The following is a 17,175-nucleotide window of genomic DNA, read 5'->3' as shown; positions in this document are numbered from 1 at the left end:
GATGACACACTGTGATGTGCTGAAGCATGAACGGCTAACTGTCTCCATGGCGATGAGAAGCTGTTTCTTGACACCTGCATCATCCTCCTCCAGCAGCCACGTCAATGTGCATGTCTGAGGCCTTGCAGCAACCAACGCTGGGCTGGAGTCAGTCAGACTGCAGGAACCAGACAGGCTGGAGGGGGATGAGGTCTCGGTGCTCCGGTCAGAGTCCAGACCTCATCCTGACTGCAGGAACCAGACAGGCTGGAGGGGGATGAGGTCTAGGTGGTCCGGTCAGAGTCCAGACCTCATCCTGACTGCAGGAACCAGACAGGCTGGAGGGGGATGAGGTCTAGGTGGTCCGGTCAGAGTCCAGACCTCATCTGCCATGAGAGATGAACTTCCTGCTGCTGGAGGAGCTTCTAGAAGCTGCTGGATGATGGAGAGGAAGGAGCTTTTATCATGTTCTGAGTTTTGGCTCCGTTTTGTTAAATAAATAATATGCAGTGTTTGAGGTTTTATTGACCTCGTTTGAAGAACCAGATGCGTTTTTATTTTGTCCTGATACAGAAAACTTTAAAAACGAGAGCCATGATCATCAGAATGTGCTGCACATGCTGAGCTCACTGCACATCTTCATGCTTTCTACCATTCAGCTCCAACAGCCATGGCTTCTCTCACCCTCCAGCCGGTGGGACTGACTGTCTTTCATGGGGACCGTCCACACCGTGAATCAGTGGGAATCATCAGGAATTTTCCACATGTGTCTCTGGCCCTGGAAGATCCAGCCAGTGATGGTCTTCCTGTGTCAGCCATCACCTCGAGGAAGCCTCTCCACAAACCTCTGACATGTGGCAGGAATTTAATTAAAGCTGGACTTATTTCCACTCTCACAAACAGCAGGAAAGAAACTTCCCCGTCCAGTTCTGCAGGTTGGACATGCATGAGCCGGTTGGACACGCCTCAGCAGGTTGGACACGCCTCAGCAGGTTGGACACGCCTCAGCAGGTGTGACCGAACATCATGCAGATGAATGAGAAGGGAGTTTCTGTAAGTCGAACAGCTGACTCGCTGGTTTGTCATGAGTCAGTGGTGGATTCTGGGAAGGGGCTGGGTGAGGATGACCAGCGCTGATGGGAAACACATCAACACACACGCCCAACATACATACGACTTACAGACTCCTGTTGATTTCGTCGTCGTGGCAACGCAGCAGCGATGACGGAGGAGAGAAGAAGTGAAATCTGGAAACTGAGAAACAGTCTTCCCTGTGTATTTTCCCATTCTTGTGAGGACCCACCGTGATGAAACCAGCTGACATGAGATGAATCGGATTCATCTCCGTATGGAAGCCCATTCCCACAACTTCGAAATGAAACATGATCAGAAGCAGTCGGTTTGCCCTGCTGCTGGGCAAAGAGCCCCCCCACGACCATCGCTGAATAATGATGAAGATTTAGATCCGTTTAAAGGCCACAGTTACGAGTAAAAAGGATTTCTGATCTAATTAATGAACCTTTCCATGTCATTTATTTGAAAGTGACATGTTACACATAAATGAACAAAAGTAAAAAAAGACTGAATGTTGACGGAGTTAGCCTAGCGGCCGGTGTTTACTGGGTACAGTAAAAAGTACTGGTGTTAGTAACAGAGGTACAGCATTAAAAAGTCATTAATCACTTGGAAAACATCTCTGTTCACATCCATCTGCATCTTCATTTATTCCTGATAAAACATTAGATCCGATGGATGAAATGGAAACCTGGTGGAATAAATTACTAACAGGAAAATCCTGGCTGCTGGACGTCGTCTCAGTCTCCTCCTCGGGTGGAGCTTCACCTGGTTCTACCTGCTTCCAGCCACCATGAAACAAAACCTTGTTTCTGGCCATGAGGAATGTTTCTCAGAACGCTCTCGTCTTTTATCTCTGAGGGAAAACTGACGTCTGTGGTTCCAGATTAAAACTCTTCCTGTTTTCTCTGGACTCGCCGTTGCTGAGTCTCCTGCTCATCTGTGTGGCTGCACACACTGACGGGGTCCGCTCCTTTACCGTCAGGCGGGCGGTGACCCAGAGAAGTGGGTCCGCTCCTTTAACGTCAGGCGGGCGGTGACCCAGAGAAGTGGGTCCGCTCCTTTACCGTCAGGCGGGCGGTGACCCAGAGAAGTGGGTCCGCTCCTTTAATGTCAGGCGGGCGGTGACCCAGAGAATTGGGTCCGCTCCTTTACCGTCAGGCGGGCGGTGACCCAGAGAAGTGGGTCCGCTCCTTTACCGTCAGGCGGGCGGTGACCCAGAGAAGTGGGTCCGCTCCTTTACCGTCAGGCGGGCGGTGACCCAGAGAAGTGGGTCCGCTCCTTTACCGTCAGGCGGGCGGTGACCCAGAGAATTGGGTCCGCTCCTTTACCGTCAGGCGGGCGGTGACCCAGAGAATTGGGTCCGCTCCTTTACCGTCAGGCGGGCGGTGACCCAGAGAAGTGGGTCCGCTCCTTTAACGTCAGGCGGGCGGTGACCCAGAGAGAAGTAGGTCCGCTCCTTTAACGTCAGGTGGGCGGTGATCCAGAGAGAAGTAGGTCCGTTCTCTCAGCCTGTAGTCTGCAAAGTGTCCATCGGAGGTTTCTGAACATGTAAGGACAATTAGTTGGGAGGAATCATGTTAATGTGAAGTTATCTACTGAACAAATAAAGAGCCGAACATCAACGTTGTCAGCGTATAACATTTTCTAAGTGTCTTGGAAAACCGACTAATTTGTTTGCTCCACCCATGTGGCTAACAGGAGCGCTCTCATCGAACAAGCCGTCGGATCTGAGCGGGTCATCCAGCTGATCGCCCGCTTTAAATAGAGTGAAAACTCCAAAATAAATAAACTAGTCTATTCAAACACTGAGTGTATCACTCACCCAAAACAAAAACTAATCTTATCTTGCAATAATAACGCCCTGTCAGTAAGGTTTTATCCTCGGTAACGGTAACGACGCTGTAACGATGGAAAGAGTCAGATTAGATTAGCCATTACTGAAAAAAGTAACACAGTTAGAAACAACGTTCATTTTAATACCATTACTCTCATCACTGCTAGCGGCTAATTTGCATCTGTTGTCCCTTTCGACGTTTCATCTGTTAGTGAACCTTCCTCAGAGGAAACAGGAAGAACTTCTTGTCTTTCTTCCTCTTTGTAAACTCCGCTTGGACATCCCATCCAGCCAAAAACGAAGTTTTAATGCGGCTGCTGTCATTGCTGTCATGTTTGCTAAGATCGTAATTGCTAGCAGACACAGCTCAGCTCCAAATCCACAACAACCCGCTGTTTTTATCACTTCATATTTTCAATACTTGCAGGCAGTTCTAGGTTATGATCCCAGCTGTCCACCACCTGTTTGCTTTGCGTGCATTTCCTCCCTAGGCCCACATGCAAACATGCATTTCTATTTAGGTCAATGCCTGGCTGCAGAAGAAAACTGGATGGATGCTGATGATGATGTCAGTGTGCACATCACCTCGGGAGGTTGTCGAGGCAACAGTTTCAAAGATGATCTCTGCTGTTTTATCTGAACTCTGAGGTCACCTTAAGAAAATGAATCCTGGTCCTGAGTTTAGTCTTTAAATCATCGAACTGCTGTATCTTTAAATTACTGTCAGCACGTATCACATTAATGAGATCCATATTTCCCAGAAGGGGGGTGAAAATTCTAGGTGCCCTGACCCGAGTACCTCGCTGCCTCTTCAAAACAGCTGCAACAACATCAGAGAGGAGATGCTGGAGGAGATGGTAAGGGAGAGATAGAGGGATAGAGGAGGAAGACGAGGTCAGCTTCTATTTTTATCTTCCCAGAGTCAAGTCTCGGCTTGAATGGAGCCGAAAAAAAGCTGTGATGAAGGGAGTGTAGATGCAAATTATTTCATAACCCTGGCACACAGCAAGCTGCTGACAGCCAGTCATCTCAGAGTGGGTGTTATTACAAAACCATTAATACAACCTCTTCGCAACATCACCACAACCTCTTCGAAACATCACCACAACCTCACCACAACCTCTCTACAACATTAACACAACATCATCACAACTTCTCTACAACATCACCACAGCCTCTCTACAACCTCACCACAACCTCTCTACAACCTCACCACAACTTCTCTACAACCTCACCACAACCTCTCTGCAACCTCACCACAACCTCTCTACAACCTAAACACAACTTCTCTACAACTTCTCTACAACCTCACCACAACCTCTCGGCAACCTCACCACAACCTCTCTACAACCTCACCACAACTTCTCTACAACCTCACCACAACCTCTCTGCAACCTCACCACAACTTCTCTACAACCTCACCACAACCTCTCTGCAACCTCACCACAACCTCTCTACAACCTAAACACAACTTCTCTACAACTTCTCTACAACCTCACCACAACCTCTCTACAACCTAAACACAACTTCTCTACAACTTCTCTACAACCTCACCACAACCTCTCTACAACCTAAACACAACTTCTCTACAACTTCTCTACAACCTCACCACAACCTCTCTACAACATCACCACAACCTCACCACAACCTCTCTACAACCTCACCACAACTTCTCTACAACCTCACCACAACCTCTCTGCAACCTCACCACAACCTCTCTACAACCTAAACACAACTTTTCTACAACGTCTCTACAACCTCACCACAACTTCTCTACAACCTCACCACAACCTCTCTGCAACCTCACCACAACCTCTCTACAACCTAAACACAACTTCTCTACAACTTCTCTACAACCTCACCACAACCTCTCTACAACCTAAACACAACTTCTCTACAACCTCTCTACAACCTCTCTACAATCTAAACACAACTTCTCTACAACTTCTCTACAACCTTACCACAACCTCTCGGCAACCTCACCACAACCTCTCTACAACCTCACCACAACTTCTCTACAACCTCACCACAACCTCTCTGCAACCTCACCACAACTTCTCTACAACCTCACCACAACCTCTCTGCAACCTCACCACAACCTCTCTACAACCTAAACACAACTTCTCTACAACTTCTCTACAACCTCACCACAACCTCTCTACAACCTAAACACAACTTCTCTACAACCTCTCTACAACCTAAACACAATGTCTCTACAACTTCTCTACAACATCACCACAACATCATCACATCACCACAGCCTCTCCACAACCTCTCTACAACCTCACCACAACCTCATCACATAACCTTATCACATCACCACAACCTCACCACAACTTCTTTACAACTTCTCTACAACCTCGCCACAACCTCTCTACAACCTTACCACAACTAGAGCTTGTGCCATTTTCATTAGAGCTTGTAGCCGTGCTCTGGATCGCCTCTTCCAACAACATGTCTGTTTATTTGTAGTCGGTGATCTGGCCAGCACCTGTCGGCACTGATAGAGAGCATTGATTCGCTGAGTGGTGCTCCTGATCATCTCAGGTAAGACCTGTCCTGGTCTCACCACATCAGTAATGTTGAAGACCACAAATCATCTGTACCACCTCAGACGACTGAGACTTTAAGCTTCCACTCAAGGTGCTCGGGAACTTGTGCACCTGCTCCACTGACAGCATTTTATGCAGAAGCATCGCTGTCTGGATGGTAAACTGCTCGCCACCACCATCAGGCTGGCATGCCTCCTGCCTAAGGGCTAAAAGAGAGGAAGAAGAGCTTCTTTCCATCAGTCATTCATCAGCATCACAGCTGAAATCCTGCACAGATTGCACAACAACCTGCAGATTCAACATAGAACACCCCCCCCACCACCACCACACACACACACAAACCATTCCCCACTGTTGTTTATAGATTTTAGATTTCATGGTTTAAATTCTATCTCCTCTCTTACAGGCATATCTCTGTTATCCAGTGGTTATTTCTTCACTGCCAGCAGAACAAAAACATATCTTACTGTACATTGTACCACGTGTAGTTGAGCAATGACAAATAAAGCTTATCTTATCATCCTTCTGTATTTAAAAACTCTGACATGCAACACGTCTGACACATCATACGAGAACAATCCAAGAATCAGATTAACAGCAAAGTTTGGGATGGAGCAACTCTCCCACTGGTTTATCCAACTTCAAACTTCATCTGTTTTTAAATGCTGTCAAACATCACATCCAGCAGAGACCATCCAAAGATTCCAAGTTCCGGAAAACCTCTGTAGGAGGCGGAGGCGGGGAGGTCTTACCTGCCAGTCTGCACCTGGTCTGGTTAACAGGAGTTCTGACAGGAAGTGTCCTCATGAGGCCGTCCTGCAGGAAAACGCATGAAACGCACCGTCAGGATAAACTCAGGAATACAGGGCTTGGTTTCACATTGTAATCCAGTAAACAATAAGCAACACAAACAGGAAGTTGTACATGAAGAAGTTAAATGTGTTTATGGGCACAGAAATGTGTGTGGAAGTCCAGTCGCTGCTGCAGCAGGACATAAACAGGAAGTGGTCACTGAAGGTGTAAAGAAGACCCACATACATGAAGTACTAATGATGTATTTTGTAGTATGTCATGTGAGCAGAACCAGTGCATGTACAAGGGGCTGAACTGGGGCCTGGGAACCCCAGTACTCATGCCTATACTCAGACCTGCTGTGTTTACGGACCACGTTGTGCTGCATCTGCATCCTTTTCTTAACCCTGCTGATCCTGCTGCTGGTTAAACAACGAGTCTAATGGGTCTAACGGTTCTAAAGGTTCTAACGACTAGACAAACTAACCCAAACCGACTAGACAAACTAACTCAAACCGACAAGACAAACTAACCCAAACAGACTGCACAAACTAACCCAAACCGACTACACAAACTAACCCTAACCTCCTAGACAAACTAACACAAACCGACTAGACAAACTAACTCAAACCGACAAGACAAACTAACCCAAACAGACTGCACAAACTAACCCAAACCGACTACACAAACTAACCCTAACCTCCTAGACAAACTAACACAAACCGACTAGACAAACTAACACAAACAGACTAGACAAACTAACCCAAACCGACTGCACAAACTAACCCAAACCGACTACACAAACTAACCCTAACCTCCTAGACAAACTAACACAAACCGACTAGACAAACTAACACAAACAGACTAGACAAACTAACCCAAACCGACTAGACAAACTAACACAAACCGACTAGACAAACTAAATCAAACCGACTGCACAAACTAACCCAAACCGACTACACAAACTAACCCTAACCTCCTAGACAAACTAACACAAACCGACTAGACAAACTAACCCTAACCTCCTGGACAAACTAACACAAACCGACTAGACAAACTAACCCAAACCGACTGCACAAATTAACCCAAACCGACTAGACAAACTAACACAAACCGACTAGACAAACTAACACAAACCGACTAGACAAACTAACCCTAACCTCCTGGACAAACTAACACAAACCGACTAGACAAACTAACCCAAACCGACTGCACAAACTAACCCAAACCGACTAGACAAACTAACCCTAACCGACTAGACAAACTAACAAAAACTGACTAGACGAACTAACCCTAACCTCCTAGACAAACTAACACAAACCTCCTAGACAAACTAACCCAAACCGACTGCACAAACTAACACAAACCGACTAGACAAACTAAATCAAACCGACTGCACAAACTAACCCAAACCGACTACACAAACTAACCCTAACCTCCTAGACAAACTAACACAAACCGACTAGACAAACTAACCCTAACCTCCTAGAGAAACTAACACAAACCGACTAGACAAACTAACCCAAACCGACTGCACAAACTAACCCTAACCGACTAGACAAATTAACCCAAACCGACTACACAAATTAACCCAAACCGACTACACAAACTAACCCAAACCGACTACACAAACTAATCCAAACCGACTAGACAAACTAACCCAAACCGACTAGACAAACTAATCCAAACAAACTAGACAAACTAACCCAAACCAACTACACAAACTAATCCAAATCGACTGCACAAACTAACCCAAACCAACTAGACAAACTAACTCAAAAAGACAAGACAAACTAACCCAAACTGACTGCACAAACTAACCCAAACCGACTAGACAAACTAACCCAAACCAACTACACAAACTGACCCAAACCTCCTAGACAAACTAACCCAAACCGACTACACAAACTAACCAAAACAGACTAGACAAACTAACTCAAACAGACAAGACAGCCTAACCCAAACCGACTAGACAAACTAACTCAAACCGACTAAACACACTAACCCAAACCGACTGCACAAACTAACCCTAACCGACTAGACAAACTAACCCAAACCGACTACACAAACTAATCAGAACCAACTAGACAAACTAACCAAAACCGACTACACAAATTAACTCAAAACAAATAGACAAACTAACCCAAACTGACTACACAAACTAACACAAACCGACTAGACAAACTAACCCAAAACAACTACACAAACTAACCAAAACCGACTACACAAACTAACCAGAACCTCCTAGATAAACTAACCAAAACCGACTAGACAAACTAACCAAAACCGACTACACAAACTAACCCAAACTGACTAGACACACTAACCCAAACCGACTGCACAAACTAACCCAAACTGACTACACAAACTAACCCAAACCGACTAGACACACTAACCCAAACCGACTAGACAAACTAACACAAACCGACTAGACAAACTAAATCAAACCGACTGCACAAACTAACACAAACCGACTACACAAACTAACCCTAACCTCCTAGACAAACTAACACAAACCGACTAGACAAACTAACCCTAACCTCCTAGACAAACTAACACAAACCGACTAGACACACTAACCCAAACCGACTGAACAAACTAACCCTAACCGACTAGACAAACTAACCCAAACCGACTACACAAACTAATCCAGACCGACTAGACAAACTAACCCAAACCGACTACACAAACTAACCCAAACCGACTACACAAACTAATCCAGACCGACTAGACAAACTAACCCAAACCGACTGCACAAACTAACCCAAACCGACTGCACAAACTAACCCTAACCGACTAGACAAACTAACACAAACCGACTACACAAACTAACCCTAACCTCCTAGACAAACTAAGACAAACCGACTAGACAAACTAACCCTAACCTCCTAGACAAACTAACACAAACCGACTAGAGAAACTAACACAAACCGACTAGACAAACTAACCCAAACCGACTACACAAACTAACCACAACCTCCTAGACAAACTAACCCAAACCGACTGCACAAACTAACCCAAACCGACTGCACAAACTAACCCTAACCGACTAGACAAACTAATCAGAACCAACTAGACAACCAAAACCGACTACACAAATTAACTCAAAACAAATAGACAAACTAACCCAAACTGACTACACAAACTAACACAAACCGACTAGACAAACTAACCCAAACCGACTACACAAACTAACCAAAACCCACTACACAAACTAACCAAAACCCACTACACAAACTAACCAAAACCTCCTAGATAAACTAACCAAAACCGGCTAGACAAACTAACCAAAACCGACTACACAAACTAACCCAAACCGACTAGACACACTAACCCAAACCGACTGCACAAACTAACCCAAACTGACTACACAAACTAACCCAAACCGACTAGACAAACTAACCCAAACCGACTACACAAACTAACCCTAACCTCCTAGACAAACTAACCCAAACCGACAAGACAAACTAACCCAAACCGACTGCACAAACTAACCCTAACCTCCTAGACAAACTAACCCTAACCTCCTAGACAAACTACCACAAACCGACTAGACAAACTAACCCTAAACTCCTGGACAAACTAACACAAACCGACTAGACAAACTAACCCAAACCGACTGCACAAATTAACCCAAACCGACTAGACAAACTAACACAAACCGACTAGACAAACTAACACAAACCGACTAGACAAACTAACCCAAACCGACTAGACAAACTAACCCAAACCTCCTAGACAAATTAACTCAAACAGACTAGACGAACTAACCCTAACCTCCTAGACAAACTAACCCTAACCTCCTAGACAAACTAAATCAAACCGACTGCACAAACTAACCCAAACCGACTACACAAACTAACCCTAACCTCCTAGACAAACTAACACAAACCGACTAGACAAACTAACCCTAACCTCCTAGAGAAACTACGACAAACCGACTAGACAAACTAACCCAAACCGACTGCACAAACTAACCCTAACCGACTAGACAAATTGACCGAAAACGACTACACAAATTAACCCAAACCGACTAGACAAACTAAGCCAAACCAACTACACAAACTAATCCAAACCGACTAGACAAACTAACCCAAACCGACTAGACAAACTAATCCAAACCGACTAGACAAACTAACCCAAACCAACTACACAAACTAATCCAAATCGACTGTACAAACTAACCCAAACCAACTAGACAAACTAACTCAAACAGACAAGACAAACTAACCCAAACTGACTGCACAAACTAACCCAAACCGACTAGACAAACTAACCCAAACCAACTACACAAACTGACCCAAACCTCCTAGACAAACTAACCCAAACCGACTACACAAACTAACCAAAACAGACTAGACAAACTAACTCAAACAGACAAGACAGACTAACCCAAACCGACTAGACAAACTAACTCAAACCGACTAAACACACTAACCCAAACCGACTGCACAAACTAACCCTAACCGACTAGACAAACTAACACAAACCGACTACACAAACTAAACCAGACCGACTACACAAACTAACCCAAACCAACTACACAAACTAATCCAAATCGACTGTACAAACTAACCCAAACCAACTAGACAAACTAACTCAAACAGACAAGACAAACTAACCCAAACTGACTGCACAAACTAACCCAAACCGACTAGACAAACTAACCCAAACCAACTACACAAACTGACCCAAACCTCCTAGACAAACTAACCCAAACCGACTACACAAACTAACCAAAACAGACTAGACAAACTAACTCAAACAGACAAGACAGACTAACCCAAACCGACTAGACAAACTAACTCAAACCGACTAAACACACTAACCCAAACCGACTGCACAAACTAACCCTAACCGACTAGACAAACTAACACAAACCGACTACACAAACTAAACCAGACCGACTAGACAAACTAACCCAAACGGACTACACAAACTAACCCAAACCGACTACACAAACTAACCCTAACCTCCTAGACAAACTAACCCAAACCGACAAGACAAACTAACCCAAACCGACTGCACAAACTAACCCTAAACTCCTAGACAAACTAACACAAACTGACTAGACAAACTAACACAAACCGACTAGACAAACTAACCCAAACCGACTACACAAACTAACCCTAACCTCCTAGACAAACTAACCCAAACCGACAAGACAAACTAACCCAAACAGACTGCACAAACTAACCCAAACCGACAAGACAAACTAACCCAAACAGACTGCACAAACTAACCCTAACCGACTAGACAAACAAACACAAACCGACTACACAAACTAACCCTAACCTCCTAGACAAACTAACATAAACCGACTAGACAAACTAACCCTAACCTCCTAGACAAACTAACACAAACTGACTAGACAAACTAACACAAACCGACTAGATAAACTAATCCAAACCGACAAGACAAACTAACCCAAACCGACTGCACAAACTAACCCTAACCGACTAGACAAACTAACCCAAACCGACTACACAAACTAATCCAAACCAACTAGACAAACTAAGCCAAACCAACTAGACAAATTAACACAAACCGACTAGACAAACAAACCTAAACCGACTAGACAAATTAACCCAAACTGACCACACAAACTAACCCAAACCAACTACACAAACTAATCCAAATCGACTGCACAAACTAACCCAAACCAACTAGACAAACTAACTCAAACAGAGAAGAGAAACTAACCCAAACTGACTGCATGAACTAACCCAAACCGACTAGACAAACTAACCCAAACCAACTACACAAACCAACCCAAACCTCCTAGACAAACTAACCCAAACAGACTAGACAAACTAACCAAAACAGACTAGACAAACTAACTCAAACAGACAAGACAAACTAACCCAAACCGACTAGACAAACTAACCCTAACCGACTAGACAAACTAACCAAACCGACTACACAAACTAATCCAGACCGACTAGACAAACTAACCCAAACCGACTGCACAAACTAACCCAAACCGACTACACAAACTAATCCAGACCGACTAGACAAACCAACCCAAACCGACTAGACAAACTAATCAGAACCAACTAGACAAACTAACCAAAACCGACTACACAAATTAACTCAAAACAAATAGACAAACTAACCCAAACTGACTACACAAACTAACACAAACCGACTAGACAAACTAACCCAAACCAACTACACAAACTAACCAAAACCGACTACACAAACTAACCAGAACCTCCTAGATAAACTAACCAAAACCGACTAGACAAACTAACCAAAACCGACTACACAAACTAACCCAAACCGAACTAAAGCTGATGTAAAAAACAAACCTGAAGTTCGAACTAATCACACCCCTATAACTGAGCGTCTGTTTTCCAAACTGGAGGATGGAAAGATGAGGGAAACTTTTTCCATTAGACTGGGAAGTTTAAGCCTCTGCAGCAGGAACACGCTGGAGTCTATTCTCATCTCTTCCTTATACTCTCCACCCCCCTTTCTCTCTCTCTCTCCTCCAGCCTCACACAAGCTTTTCCTGTCTGCTGCTCTGCAATATGTTCCAGTCGTGTCCCAGTTTCACACAAACAACCAATCAATCAACCAGTGATCAGCTTCACCTTATTTCAAGCAGAGCAGCGAAGGATGGATGGATTTCAAAAGAAAGTTCCGCAATGGATTTAACTGAACAATGAGCGATCCATGACAACATAGTTATTTAGCGCATTTTCATTATGAAAACCAGTAGCTTCATGTCTACTGGGATTTAAAAGCTGCTACAGACTGGTTTATACTGGGATTAAAAGCTGCTACACACTGGTTTATACTGGGATTTAAAGCTGCTACACCCTGGTTTATACTGGGATTAAAAACTGTTACACACTGGTTTATACTGGGATTAAAAGCTGCTACACACTGGTTTATACTTGGATTAAAAGTTGTTACAGACTGGTTTATACTGGGATTAAAAGCTGCTACAGACTGGTTTATACTGGGATTAAAAGCTGCTACACCCTGGTTTATACTGGGATTAAAAACTGTTACACACTGGTTTATACTGGGATTAAAAGCTGCTACAGACTGGTTTATACTTGGATTAAAAGTTGTTACAGACTGGTTTATACTGGGATTAAAAGCTGCTACAGACTGGTTTATACTGGGATTAAAAGCTGCTACACCCTGGTTTATACTGGGATTAAAAACTGTTACACACTGGTTTATACTGGGATTAAAAGCTGCTACAGACTGGTTTATACTGGGATTAAAAGCTGTTACAGACTGGTTTATACTGGGATTAAAAGCTGCTACAGACTGGTTTATACTGGGATTAAAAGCAGCTACAGACTGGTTTATACTGGGATTAAAAACTGCTACAGACTGGTTTATACTGGGATTAAAAACTGCTACAGACTGGTTTATACTGGGATTAAAAACTGCTACAGACTGGTTTATCCTGGGATTAAAAGCTGCTACAGACTGGTTTATACTTGGATTTAAAACTGCTACAGACTGGTTTATACTGGGATTAAAAGCAGCTACAGACTGGTTTATACTGGGATTAAAAGCAGCTACAGACTGGTTTATACTGGGATTAAAAACTGCTACAGACTGGCTTATACTGGGATTAAAAGCAGCTACAGACTGGTTTATACTGGGATTAAAAACTGCTACAGACTCGTTTATACTGGGCTTAATATATTCCAGGAGTTCTGGTATCAATCTATGGTGTGCTGAAGTGGACAAAACTCTCACAACTTTATGGAGCTGGTAATGTAAAAAGACGGAGCTGGGAAAATTCCCAGATTTTATTTCTTATTATGAAGCCAGACACTACATAAGCACACACACCCATATGTATAAAAACGCATGAAATGTGCATCCACACTTGCGCGTACACACACACTCAGACCACAGAGGAATTTCCTAGTTTCATATAAAACTGATAATGGGATGTGTCCCAGCGGGAGTGGAAAAATCAGCGGTGACTTACAAGCCTCCACATTCCTGCATCAGACACATGCACACTCACGCCCATGCACACACTTTCACACCTCTGGGAAGAGAAACACACAGAGAAAATCTGGCAGGGAAAACAGTTAACTCCGGAAAGTTTCCATGTCTTCCCAGTGCTGGGCCTCTATCGTTTTTCTTTCGTTTTGACCGAGACAAGGGGGAGGAGGTGGAGGAGGAAGGCAGCTGGGCCTTCCTGGTAACTCAGAAGTGTTTGAACATGTTGCTGCAACATGTTACTGGGAAGACGAGGACAGAGAGAATGTTGGGCAGGGGACGGAAATCAGGGAGGACAGGAAGAGAAAGACGGTTTAAGGAACAGAGAAGAAGAAAGAGGTGAGGAAGAACCAAAGCTTATTTAAAATGGTCTGAGACAAAGTGGAAACCTGGATGAAGATGTGAACTAGTTTGTGGAAAGCATGGACGACGTGTCCTGCAGACTAAAGAGGAGAGGGAGCATCCAGCTTGTTATCAGTGGACAGGTGAAAAGCTGCATCTCTGATGGGATGGGGCTGCATTAGTGCCTATGGCGTGGGCAGCTTCCACATCTGTGAAGCTCCATCAATGCTGAAAAGTACATGGAGGTTTTAGAGCAACATCTGCTCCAATCCAGACAACGTCTCTTTCAGGGAAGACCTTTCAGATTTCAGCAAGACGATGCTGAACCACATCCTGCATCCATCACAGCAGCATGGCTTCACAGGAGAAGAGTCCGGCTGCTGAACTGGCCTGCCTGCAGTCCAGACCTTTCACCAGTACACAACATCTGGACCATCATGAAAGCAGAAATCCAGCAACCAAGGTTCAGGACTGTAGAGCAGCTAGAATCCTGCATCAGACCAGAATGGGACAACATTTATCTCCTAAAACTCCAGCAACTGGTCTCCTCACTTCCCAGACGTTTCCAGACATGTTAGAAGAAGAGATGCTACACCATGCTGAACACCACCCTGGAACTACTTTTTACAACGTCCTGAACACCACCCTGGAACTACTTTTTACACCATGATGAACATCACCCTGGAACTACTTTTTACACCATGCTGAACATCACCCTGGAACTACTTTTTACACCTTACCTGGAACTACTTTTTACACCGTGCCGAACATCACCCTGGAACTACTTTTTACACCGTGCCGAACATCACCCTGGAACTACTTTTTACACCTTGCTGAACACCACCCTGGAACTACTTTTTACACATTGCCGAACACAACCCTGGAACTACTTTTTACACCTTGCTGAACACCACCCTGGAACTACTTTTTACACCGTGCCGAACATCACCCTGGAACTACTTTTTACACCGTGCTGAACATCACCCTGGAACTACTTTTTACACCGTGCTAACCCTAACCCTGGAACTACTTTTTACACCATGCTGAACATCACCCTGGAACTACTTTTTACACCGTGCTGAACATCACCCTGGAACTACTTTTTACACCATGCTGAACATCACCCTGGAACTACTTTTTACACCGTGCTGAACGTCACCCTGGAACTACTTTTTACACCTTGCCGAACATCACCCTGGAACTACTTTTTACACCGTGCCGAACGTCACCCTGGAACTACTTTTTACACCATTCCCGAACGTCACCCTGGAACTACTTTTTACACCATGCCGAACACAACCCTGGAACTACTTTTTACACCTTGCCGAACACCACCCTGGAACTACTTTTTACACCGTGCCGAACATCACCCTGGAACTACTTTTTACACCTTGCTGAACGTCACCCTGGAACTACTTTTTACACCGTGCTGAACGTCACCCTGGAACTACTTTTTACACCGTGCTGAACGTCACCCTGGAACTACTTTTTACACCTTGCTGAACATCACCCTGGAACTACTTTTTACACCTTGCTGAACATCACCCTGGAACTACTTTTTACACCATGCTGAACATCACCCTGGAACTACTTTTTACACTGTGCTGAACATCACCCTGGAACTACTTTTTACACCTTGCTGAACATCACCCTGGAACTACTTTTTACACCTTGCTGAACACCACCCTGGAACTACTTTTTACACCTTGCTGAACATCACCCTGGAACTACTTTTTACACCTTGCTGAACACCACCCTGGAACTACTTTTTACACCTTGCTGAACACCACCCTGGAACTACTTTTTACACCTTGCTGAACACCACCCTGGAACTACTTTTTACACCTTGCTGAACATCACCCTTTTTACAGACATGTTGCTCTTCAGGTTCATGTTTGAAATAAATATGAATATTTTCATTCTGCTCTTTTCTCTCCACTCCTTCATCCCTGCATCCATTCATCCTCCTGTCACTTCCTGTTTGTACACCAGTTCTCACCTCATTATTCGTCTCAGTCTCTTTTTATCATTATCTTCTTTCTTTCGCATCCATCCATCTTTCTATTTTCATCCCTCCATCTGTACTCCACTCTTCCCCTTCATCCCTCCATCAACAAGCTCTGTCGCCAGGCAACCTGAAACGCTGCCACTACCTGCTGTGTGTGTGTGCTTGTGTGTGTGTGTGTGTTTGCTGGCATGGTGGGCAGCACAGACGGTGTGAGGGGTTTATACCTGCAGAGAGAGCGAGATGAATGTAGCGAGTGGTGTAAAACTGGACGTCCAGGTGATGCAGCCACCTGTCCAGCTGGAGCTCCATGTCTGTGCGTAGGCATGTGTATGTGCATGTGTATGTGCATGTTCCTGTGTGTGCGTTAAACCAAGTTTACGCTGGGATGTAAAACTGACCGATGACGAAGGACACAGTTAAAATCTCATTCGGTCTCATTTACTGTTAGAGAAACGTGTCGTTTCCATGACAACAGACTCAAACCTGTTTAAACCAGAATCAGTTCCTCATCTCATCATGATGATGCTCAGACATGGACAGTTGGGATGGTATCCATCCTCCCGCCTGAGCCTGACCAGATGAGACCCTGGTCAGGACCAGAACCCGTG

General features: G+C 44.5%; 1 protein-coding gene across 3 annotated transcripts in view; it reads right to left on the bottom strand.

The window, feature by feature from the left end:
- Positions 1–17,175, bottom strand: part of hivep2a (HIVEP zinc finger 2a) — a 116,540-nt gene that overhangs the window by 46,847 nt on the left and 52,518 nt on the right. For all 3 annotated transcript variants that reach the window (XM_041975245.1, XM_041975242.1, XM_041975243.1), the window contains one exon: positions 6,195–6,258. The gene's annotated coding sequence lies outside the window, so the exon portion shown is untranslated. The remainder of the gene's footprint in view (positions 1–6,194; positions 6,259–17,175) is intronic.

The sequence above is a fragment of the Melanotaenia boesemani genome, chromosome 22 (genome assembly GCF_017639745.1).
Source record: "Melanotaenia boesemani isolate fMelBoe1 chromosome 22, fMelBoe1.pri, whole genome shotgun sequence".
Classification (NCBI taxonomy): domain Eukaryota; kingdom Metazoa; phylum Chordata; class Actinopteri; order Atheriniformes; family Melanotaeniidae; genus Melanotaenia; species Melanotaenia boesemani.
The sequence above is the reverse complement of the archived record's forward strand: the minus strand, read 5'-3'. Positions and strand labels throughout refer to the sequence as shown.